Here is a 9,491-nt window from a genome sequence, read left to right as displayed (position 1 = left end):
AAGTCAGAAAGATTTAATCTGACTCATGGTTTCAGAGGGTAAAGAAATGGGGTACTCACGGTAGAGGAAGCGTGTATAGAGATTCCTCACACAGCAGATCCAAACCAGAAGTGGCTATAATCTCCAAACATCTGCCCCTAAGGGACCTACTTCCTCTAGTCGTCTTACATGGCCCACAAAGTCCTCATACATCTTCCTCCCCTCTTACAAGGTCCACAGTCTTCAAAATAGCATTATAACTTGGGGACCCATCATCCTGAACATGAACTCATAGGGAACATTTGTGATGCAAATCCTAGTACTCGGTTTTGTTTAGGAAAATTATTGTGGAGTACATAATTTTTTTCAGTGAGAGAATAACTTAGAAATATTTTAATGTTTGTACTATAGAGATTGATTCGTCTGTAAAATCCTGCCGTGCAAGTGTTAGAACCCAAGTTCTGATCTCCAACTCCCGCGTGAAAGCCAGGCAAGTGGGCATGTGTGTATAACCCTGGCACTTGGGGGAGAAACCAGAGACCTACATAAACATCTCCATGATTCAGGGGCAACAGCAGGCTCTCTGAGAGGAGCTTCAGTGAGGGTCTAGAGCTGTGCCGGAGGCCAGAGGCCTTGGAACCAGACCAGTGACTGGCGGTAATGAACAGCTGTGGGCGGGGCTGATCAGAAAAGGGTTTCTGAGTGACTGTTCCCAAAGCCACTAGGACTAAGGAGGTGTTGAAAAGACAGAGGAATGCAGTGGGTTTTTTGTTTTTGTTTGTTTTGTCTTGTTTTTAAATAATTTGTGGGGCCTCTTTTGGGGAGCAGACTGCAAGGGTGAGGGGTGGATATGGACAGAGTGGGAGGCAAGCAGGATTGGGGTACATGATGTGAAATTCCCAAAGAATCAGGAAAAAATTATGCCATTAAAAACAAAAAAACTTTGAGTACTGTTTAAGTTTGTGCATTCAGTGGGACTTGTTTACACCTGACATTACTGAGACTTCTCAACAGCCCCAGGCTGTGCCAATTATTTTGTTTTACAGGTATTTTAGCTAAGTCCTGAAAGCCTGTGTAATTTGTCCGTGTCCCCAGCTGGCAAATGACAGAGCTGGGAATTTAATCCCCTGGAGTTGCATGTCAACACCTTCCCACTCCACTGGTGATGCTTCAGTGGATTCCTTGAGCTTTCCCTGAAGGTTTTCAGCACGCTGTGTTTGCCGTGGGTTCTGTGGGTGCCCTGGTGTGCAAGAGTGACTAGTGAAGGATCCAAGTTAATTTTTAATTAAATATAAAACTGTAGGTTCCAGAAATAGGAATGTAAAAATAAAAGAAATATAAAGTTGCAAGCCTAGGAGAATGAGAGCAGGCTGTCAGCAGCTTTCTCAGCAGCTTAAGAATGAACTATTAATAGTGGGTTGCTTTGCTTTACAACTGGCTGCTGTGTTTACAAGGCTGAAGCATCCCTCTGCAAACTGAGAGGAGTTAGCCCTAAGATAACCTCCCTGGCCACTCAAGACTGGCAACTGATGTGAGCTGAGTTAACTTTTAAATGATGGGATGTACGTGACTTTTGACTTTTTTGGTTTTATAATGTCACAGAAACACTATCAGCAAGGACCAGAGAGAGACCATGGCCTAAATACAATCACTAGTTTAACTGAAAGGGGAAAAAAACCCCAACCAACCAACCAAACTAACAAACAAACCCCTGTTAATGAAAATTGCAAAGAAGGGCAATTTGTATCTGAGTGATACCTTGAGATTACAAAGATTCACTTGTTATCGCCTAATGCTTGCTATAAAAGGAGTTTAAAAACCAGCCTTTGCCATAGCCTTACAAATCCTCTCTGGCCATGGACTCAGCTAGCTGATAAGCTTTTTGTGCCCCATGGAGATTTATTTTTTTTTAATTTTTTGTTTTTTTCCTGGAATAAAGTTTGCTTCTGGTTTATTAGACTTTAATGGTCTGTCCCCATCTTTGTGTGACCCCCGTGGACCCAACAAGTACAAAGACAAAGACAACTATAAAGCAGCTATCTGCTGGTGGAGGTCAAAGTGGGAGCCTTGACAAGGGGCTGGCTAAGAAAAAGCCTCTGGAAAGAGCCCCTAACTTCTCTGTACCCTGGAAATTATATAGGGATCCAGCCAAGGGAAGGGGACACGATGAACCTCCCAGCCAGAGGATGTGCCCCAAATCTGTGTTTCTCAGCATTTGCTCAGGACTGTTGTTATTCCTTTGGGTCTGGTTTCTTTAAGAGCTAATCACGCCCACTTCCAGCCACTTCTGACCTCCCTTGTCGCCTTCTTAACTCTTTCTCTTCTGTCCCCGTCTCTGTCTCTCTCTTCTTTAAGTAATAAATATTTAGCTTTATGTTTAGCCTTACGTCTATTTATTATGTCCTGTACGCCTTTTATCCACCAACTCCACCCGCCAGCTCTGCCACTCGCCGAGTGGAACCTGCACCCATTGTGGCGGCAGCCTCTGCCTGGACTAGCCTGCCTCGGACACTCGCCAACATATTATCCTTTTAAAGAACAAAATTGGTGCCACGGACTCGAGAGATTCACCCGGCCAGGGTCCCAGCTTCAGGATTCATCCGGGACTCTGAGCTCCAATTTCCGAGACTGAATCGGGACCAAGGTCTTTCTCAACACCGACCCACGTGTTCCATCTGCCTGGACTCATTCCTACAAACAACACCGGCTTCTAATCGTGAGTTTCCCCACTCCAGCCAGCCTAACTTAGCCTTTTTAACCCGGGATTGACAGGTCCTCCCGGTATTTCTAGGCTCAGGGGGAACCTTCTCCGCCCCTTCGCTGGCGTTCATTACGCTTGCATCCTGTTAAGCCCATGCCTGGGACAGCTGGCCTGGCTGGCTCCCAGCACTCCCGCACCTGGGGGCCCGGAGCCACCTATCTTCTTCCTCTCTTATTTCATTCTTTTCTTCCTTCTTATCTTTCTCACAGACGGATTGGCTGATCCGATTCAGCCGATAGCATCCCACATGGGCACCTCAAACGCCTGGACACATGTTTCGGATGTTCACTTGCATCTCACCTAAACGGGGAGCCGTTCCCCATAGGCTCGGGATGCCATGGTTTTTGGGGGTTTTTCACAGTCTTGACCTGGGAAAGCAAGTCGTTCCAGTCTAAATATGCCTTACTTAAAATCCTCCACACCTATCCGTCCTTAAATTGTCTGTTTGCGCGGGTTTTCATGATTCACATTCTGAATAACAACCGCACACGGCAGGTGGCCCCCGGCTTTTAAAATTCCTGCTAGCTTTTTCATTCCAGCCATGACATGGTGCAGTTTTTTAGGTTCCAGCCTTTTGCCCCCCTCTGCGGCTTATGGTTCGACATGGCGGCTCAACAACAGGGCAGATAATGCCTTCAAGTCCCTCTCTTTAAGCCTAAAATCCTTACAGCTCTAAAATTGTAACTTTCCCCACAACCCATGACCGCCGCCATGTTCACTGGGGTCAGGTAACTTTATTGCTATCTCGGCTGAGAGCCAGGTCACGTGACCAAGCTCTTCCATTCTTATGTATGTTCTGCCTTCCCTTCCCCCTCCTCGGTGTTCACTGAAATCCTCTCGTTAACTCTGATTACAGGTGTTTTGCATAGTGACATGCTTTCTGATAGGGCCCATCAAAAACATACACTTTGCCTAATTCCTGTTCAGTCTTTCTATGTATAATAATTATTCATTACATCTCATTTCAGACTACAAAATCAGGAGTCTCATATTTTAAACTGGTATGTACTTTTACCTCTCTTATATTTAATATTAAGCTGTTCTCTATCATTGTCAGTTCTGCCACTATTCTTAATGTTACAGTTTTTTTCTTTCTTTCTGTCTTTTTACAAATGTGGATCTTACCTATTAAGAGTCAGTGCAGTCAAACTCAAACCCAACCTTCCAGACAGATTCTATACTGCAGTTATACCTAATACACAACCCTCAATTGCTCAGAGATCTGGGGAATATGATATTTAAATATTTAATTACTAAATAACTTTCATAACAAAAAGAGACAGGTTGGCTCCTCTCAAGCACTCTGTTTCCTCCAAGAAGACAGAAGACAAACGGTCACAGACCAGCGTCCATCTGCAGTTCGCTTCAACTGCCAAACACAGACCATTGGGCAAAAACTGCCTTTCACCTAAACTGAAGACCTCCAGAAGTGGACAGAATCACTGGAATCGACAGCCTAGCTGCCTGGGTAAGGTAGGCTTGTCTTCCTACAGATTTCTTAGCCCACAGGGTCTTCTAAAGCCTGAGAGGCTCTATGCTAAACTACAAAGGTCAAATGCAACCTTCAGCAGCCATGGAGGACCCAAAAGAGTAGCTCTGGGTGCCAACCAAGTAGGTTCTCTGTCATTTTTTAATCAGTAACTCAAGTAAAATCTTATCCTTCTCAAAGATCTCTGACAGTTTGATAGCTGAGAGGTTTTGCCAGGTTGCCTCAACAAATAAAAATACTTTTCATTGTACAAAAATATGTCACAGCCATTATACAATGTATATGTCTAAAACTTCTATTTTTCTTATGAGTTCCAGGGAGCCGAATTAAAGAACACACCGTAAACATGTCAGATACATAACCCCTCAATTCTCTGATCCTAAAAATTTTTTTTCTGAATTTAACTTTGTCCTCTGTTCTGCCAATACCCTAACCAGGTACAAGGGACACCAGATATTTCCATGCCACAGACACTTGTCGGGAGCAGAGACCAACTATGCCAGGATGTAAACAACACCCAGCTTCTCTTGGATCTTCGCTCCCCCCCTCCCCAAAGATGAAGCCCACAAATCAGCCGAAAGCAGTCTTGAGAATTCGCTGCCCCAATTCCTTCAAACTGTAATGTCTAACCTTCTACTTTTTATTATAAAAAGGATCTGGGAATGTTATTCCTTTGGGTCTGGTCCCTTTAAGAGCTAACCACGCCCACTCCTAGCCACTTCTGACCTCCTGGCCGCCATCTTAACTCTTTCTCTTCTGTCCCCGTCTCTTGGCGTGTGCACACGTGGTGTCTCTCTCTCTCTATGTCTGTCTCCATGTCTCTCTCTCTCTTTATCTCTTCTTTAAGTAATAAATATTTAGCTTTATGTTTAGCCTTACGTCTATTTATTATGTCCTGTATGCCTTTTATCCGCCAACTCCACCCGCCAGCTCTGCCACTCACCGCATGGAACCTGTACCTATTTTGGCAGCAGCCTCTGCCTGGACTAGCCTGCCTCGGTCACCCGCCAACATATTATCCTTTTAAAGAACAAAAACTATAGTCTTCCCTCTCTAACAGTGACAAAGCTAAGAAACCAAGTGAAACCCCCACACCCTTCCTAGGTGAGTAAAGGAGGCTATGTGCTTTGTCTCACAGACGCTTTTATTTTTAATTTTTAAAACTACTTTTATATTTATTTATTTATTATATTTTTATGTGTTTGAATGTTTTGCCTGCATAAATATATGTGCACCTTGTACATGCCCATGGGTGGTTGTGAGCCACCAAATGAGAGCTGGGGACTGAACCCAGGTTTTCCTCAAAGACAGCAGATGTTCTTTAACCTTTGGGCTCTCACCAGGCCTTCACAGATGCTCTTAAAGACAGACTTTGTGTGACCTGTAATTGTTTAGCTACCAGACAGTAAATATGGAGAATCTGTGCCTAGTTAGGAGTGCTCGGCAATGGGGACAGGTTGCTCCTTAAGAAGTTTACAATTAATCGGGAAAAGACAATTAAATACAAGATTTGTGTATTTGGTGTTGCAGATCTCTACAGTTTATTTTTCTGTCCACCAGTCACTGGGAGGGTAGAATTGATGCTGTCATGTAATTCCAAGAAATAATTTATTGGCTGGCTTGGCCACATCATGTGTGTCTTGCGACTGGCCTTGCCAGGCCTACCAGCCTAATGACTGCTCTGAAAGGGAAGTGAAGTCACCGAGGCATGACTTGTGCTTCATGGGTCCATGCTGACTCAGGCTGATCACTACTTCCCCTTTGTGAAATACTGTGTTTCTTATTTTAAATGTTTGATCCCACCCCACCCTCCCGCCCCTGAGCTAACCCAGGCTCCACGTGTAAATGACCTTAGAAGTCCTTGTTAATGTTCGGTACTCATCTTTACTCTAGTTTTGTGGGTTCGGGACTTCCAGTCCCCTAGAATCTCTACCGATACTAAACCTACTTGTCTTAGCACTTTGATTGGTGACCCATGCTGTACTCAGTTTAGTTCTACTTACTGGTGCTTTTCTGTAAAGGACTCAACTTACAGATAGCGGTGGAGAAATCAGGATGGTTACTACACAGGCTTTTCTGTTCAAAGGAAGGGATGGGTTCACCTGTTCCCACCCATAAATCTGAATGGATGTGTTAATGCCTGGTAATCTTGGCTATTTATTCTGTAAAGTAAGCCCGCATCCAATCCCACAGAATTCTGAGCGCCCTCTCAGTCAATAGAATCCATCTTTACACTTCTTACCAATCCTTCCTCCAAAGCCCAGACTCCTGAACTCTGTTTATCAGTCAACAGAACTCATTATTATGGTAAAGGTCACAGGTGTTTTGCTAAAGAAACGTACTTTGCAGAGTTTTGATGTAGCCACGCCCAAAGCTTCGTCATGATAATTGTCAGGTGGAAACTGTTTTCCAAAGTTTTTATGTGTTTAAATGAGTAAGAAACATAAACCCAGGTTAGAGAGGTGGCTCAGCCATTAAGGGCCCTGGCTGCTCTTCTAGAGGACCTGGGTTCAATTCCCAGCACCCACATGACAGCTCACAATGGTCTGTATTTCCTCTTCTTGGGGATCCGACACCCTAACACAGACATATATGCAGACAAACACCATGTACATAAAATAAAAATAAAAAAATACTAAAAAAAGAAAAGAAGAGAAAAATAAACCACTTGGTCAAACTCCAAAAGCTTTTGACCCATTGATTGGTCCTATTTGTAGATAAGATACTAATTTGAATAATATTAGGGGCTAGAGAGCATAGGGCCTTGAAGCCAAAGCTCATATATCACAGATCAGGTGGTGGTATGCGGTAGAGAAGGTAGGTGTCTCTGAAGATCTGACTGTGGCCCTGATTCTCCTCTCTGGACTAAATCACAGTGTTCATTTGAGGTTCTCCATGTCTGTCTGTCTGTCTGTCTCTCTTACACACACACACACACATACACACACACACACACACAACTCCTAATTGTTTATTATTTTGTTTGCCCTGCCTTCCTGCCCCCTTCCTCCTTGCTTACACAGCCATTTGCTGAATCAGTGCAGGCCTGGGACTGTTCTCTCGTCTCCCAAATGCTGAGCTCACAGGTCTGTGCCACTGCACCTGGTTCAGTTTGTCTCTTACATTAAACAAATAGAAATAAGTAGAAGTCACCGCTCACGGTGCAGTCACGGCGCCCACCCAGGTCAACCCTCAGCAGCTGAGGGAACCAGTTCTGCTTTTGGCCTTCATCTGTTTCCAGCCCATGGCTTGCTTTTCCCAGACAGTCTCTGCTTATATTGACTGTGAGAAGATTACAGAATTCTGCTGGGAAAGTATTTTACTTTCAGAGTTTTTTTTTTTTTTCACGTATGGACTTGGGAGCTTTTAGCCACTATGTTCCAGCACCAATATGGCCCATGAAGTTCTCAAGATCTTCCAAAACCCCTTCTAAATTTTTTAAAACTTATTACATATATATATACTATATATATATTATATATATTAATAATATATTAATAATAATAATAATAATAATATATATTAACTCCCCTGTATGGCCTACAGAAGGGTGAATGCATCCACTGACTCGCCAACTGTAGTGGGAAGCCACCCTTCCTGCTCTGCTGAGGCTCTCAGGAACCTCACCTGGAAAAAGACTCCTAAAAGATAAAATGTTTCCTCTGCTCCTCAGTGAGAACACTCAGCGCCATCTCTTTTGCCCCTCTCCCGTTCTCTGGTAGGTCACTGCGAGCTGTTTGTGCCGGAGACGGGTAGATACTTTCACAGATCTTTGGTTGAATACTGGAGGTAACTAAACTGCCCTGCCTTTTCCCAGCTGTCTAGGGAACTTTAATTCCTTCTTAATGATGTGTATTTTATCTTTTGAGTGCTGGAACTTTCCACTGGAGATCTCTTGATTTAAAAAAAAAATCATTTTAGGGGGCTGGAGAGATGGTTCAGTGGCTAAGAGCATTGCTTGTTCTTCCAAAGGTCCTTAGTTCAATTCTTGGCAACCACATGGTGGCTCACAACCATCTGTAATGATGTCTGGTGCCCTCTTCTGGCCTGCAGACATAAGGACAGAATATTGTATACATAATAAATAAATAGATATTTAAAAAATCATTTTAGATCATATAAACAATACAATTAAAAGGAACGCTTTCCAACTCAATTTTTCTCTCCTGTTAAATATTGTACCCACTATCACTAACAACAGGGAATTCCTTTTGTCTACTGTCTCTAACCTTGAAGGTTCTTCAGACCTCAAAGGCACTCCTTGTATTTTTCATTAAGTTCTGTTCAAGGGTCTCAGCTTATTCTTGACTTTACCCCTCTCCTCGTTTTTGTGCATGTCTTTTCAAAGTTAAAGGTTTTGACATTACTTTCTGAGAAATGTTGGTCGCTTAGTCACATAGACGGAGGAACCACATGTCAGAGAGTGAGCAATGACAAGAGACTTATAATGTGATAGCAAATTCTAAGTAACTTGTTGGTGAGACATCTCACAATCATAGGTCCTGCTGCTGAGGTCACTGCTGACCGTGTTGTGACTCCTCTCCTTTGAGAGGCCACACCCCAGTCTAGACTCACAATTTCCCCTGCTCCTCTCACATTCATAGTGTTTCAGTGATTGCAGAGTTCCTTCAGATAAGCTCCTACACTTGTGTTGTCTTCTCACTGACATAACAGTTTTTAAAAGAAGGAATGGGCTGGCAGACCCGGAAAAGAGACGATGCTTTCAGGCATAGAGAAAGGAGAGGAAAGAGGAGGGCTGAGGAGATGGCTGGGTGAGAATTCGCAGCAAGTACACTTTTATTACAGCATTTACAAGAAATGTCCAAGACAGAGAAGTCCACAGAGATAGAAAGGCCAAAGGCAGTTTCCAGGGACCAGAGGGAGGGAGAGAGGCCACTGACTTAATGGGTATTAACTTTCTCTCAGGCTGCTGATGTTTGACACCGGGAGGTGATTGTTACCCAGCACCGTGAAGAATATGCGCTGATAGGGACTTGATTGTTACACAAACTTGCCTGTTGACTTCAAAATGGTCACATACTATGTCATGTGGATTTCACCTTTACAGAGAAAATAGGGCTCAGTGGTTAAGAGTGCTCTTACAGTGGACTATGGTGTAATCTCTGGTGCTCACATTGGGTGGCTCACAAGCACCTCTTACTCCAGCCCCAGAAAACCTCACATCCTCTTGTGGTCTCCATGGGCATTCTGGCGCACAACCCCTCCCCGCCCTACACGCATGTACACGTACGCACACGCACA

At 43.8% G+C, this 9,491-nt stretch overlaps 1 long non-coding RNA gene across 3 annotated transcripts; it reads left to right on the top strand.

Annotated features, from left to right (window-relative positions):
- Positions 1 to 1,390: 1,390 nt before the first annotated feature.
- Positions 1,391 to 5,101, top strand: LOC148119518 (uncharacterized). Of its 3 annotated transcripts, none has more exons than XR_015735069.1 (4): positions 1,391 to 2,695; positions 3,709 to 3,741; positions 4,018 to 4,213; positions 4,667 to 5,101. It is a non-coding gene; the product is annotated as an uncharacterized LOC148119518 (long non-coding RNA). The 3 variants fall into 3 exon arrangements; XR_015735071.1 differs by having other exon boundaries at positions 1,392 to 2,695; positions 4,058 to 4,213; XR_015735070.1 differs by having other exon boundaries at positions 1,394 to 2,695; positions 4,061 to 4,213.
- The last annotated feature ends 4,390 nt before the right edge of the window (positions 5,102 to 9,491 follow it).

The sequence above is a fragment of the Myodes glareolus genome, chromosome 16 (assembly GCF_982192425.1).
Source record: "Myodes glareolus chromosome 16, mMyoGla1.1, whole genome shotgun sequence".
Classification (NCBI taxonomy): domain Eukaryota; kingdom Metazoa; phylum Chordata; class Mammalia; order Rodentia; family Cricetidae; genus Myodes; species Myodes glareolus.
Note: the sequence above shows the minus strand (reverse complement) of the source record. Positions and strands in the feature narration are given on the sequence as shown.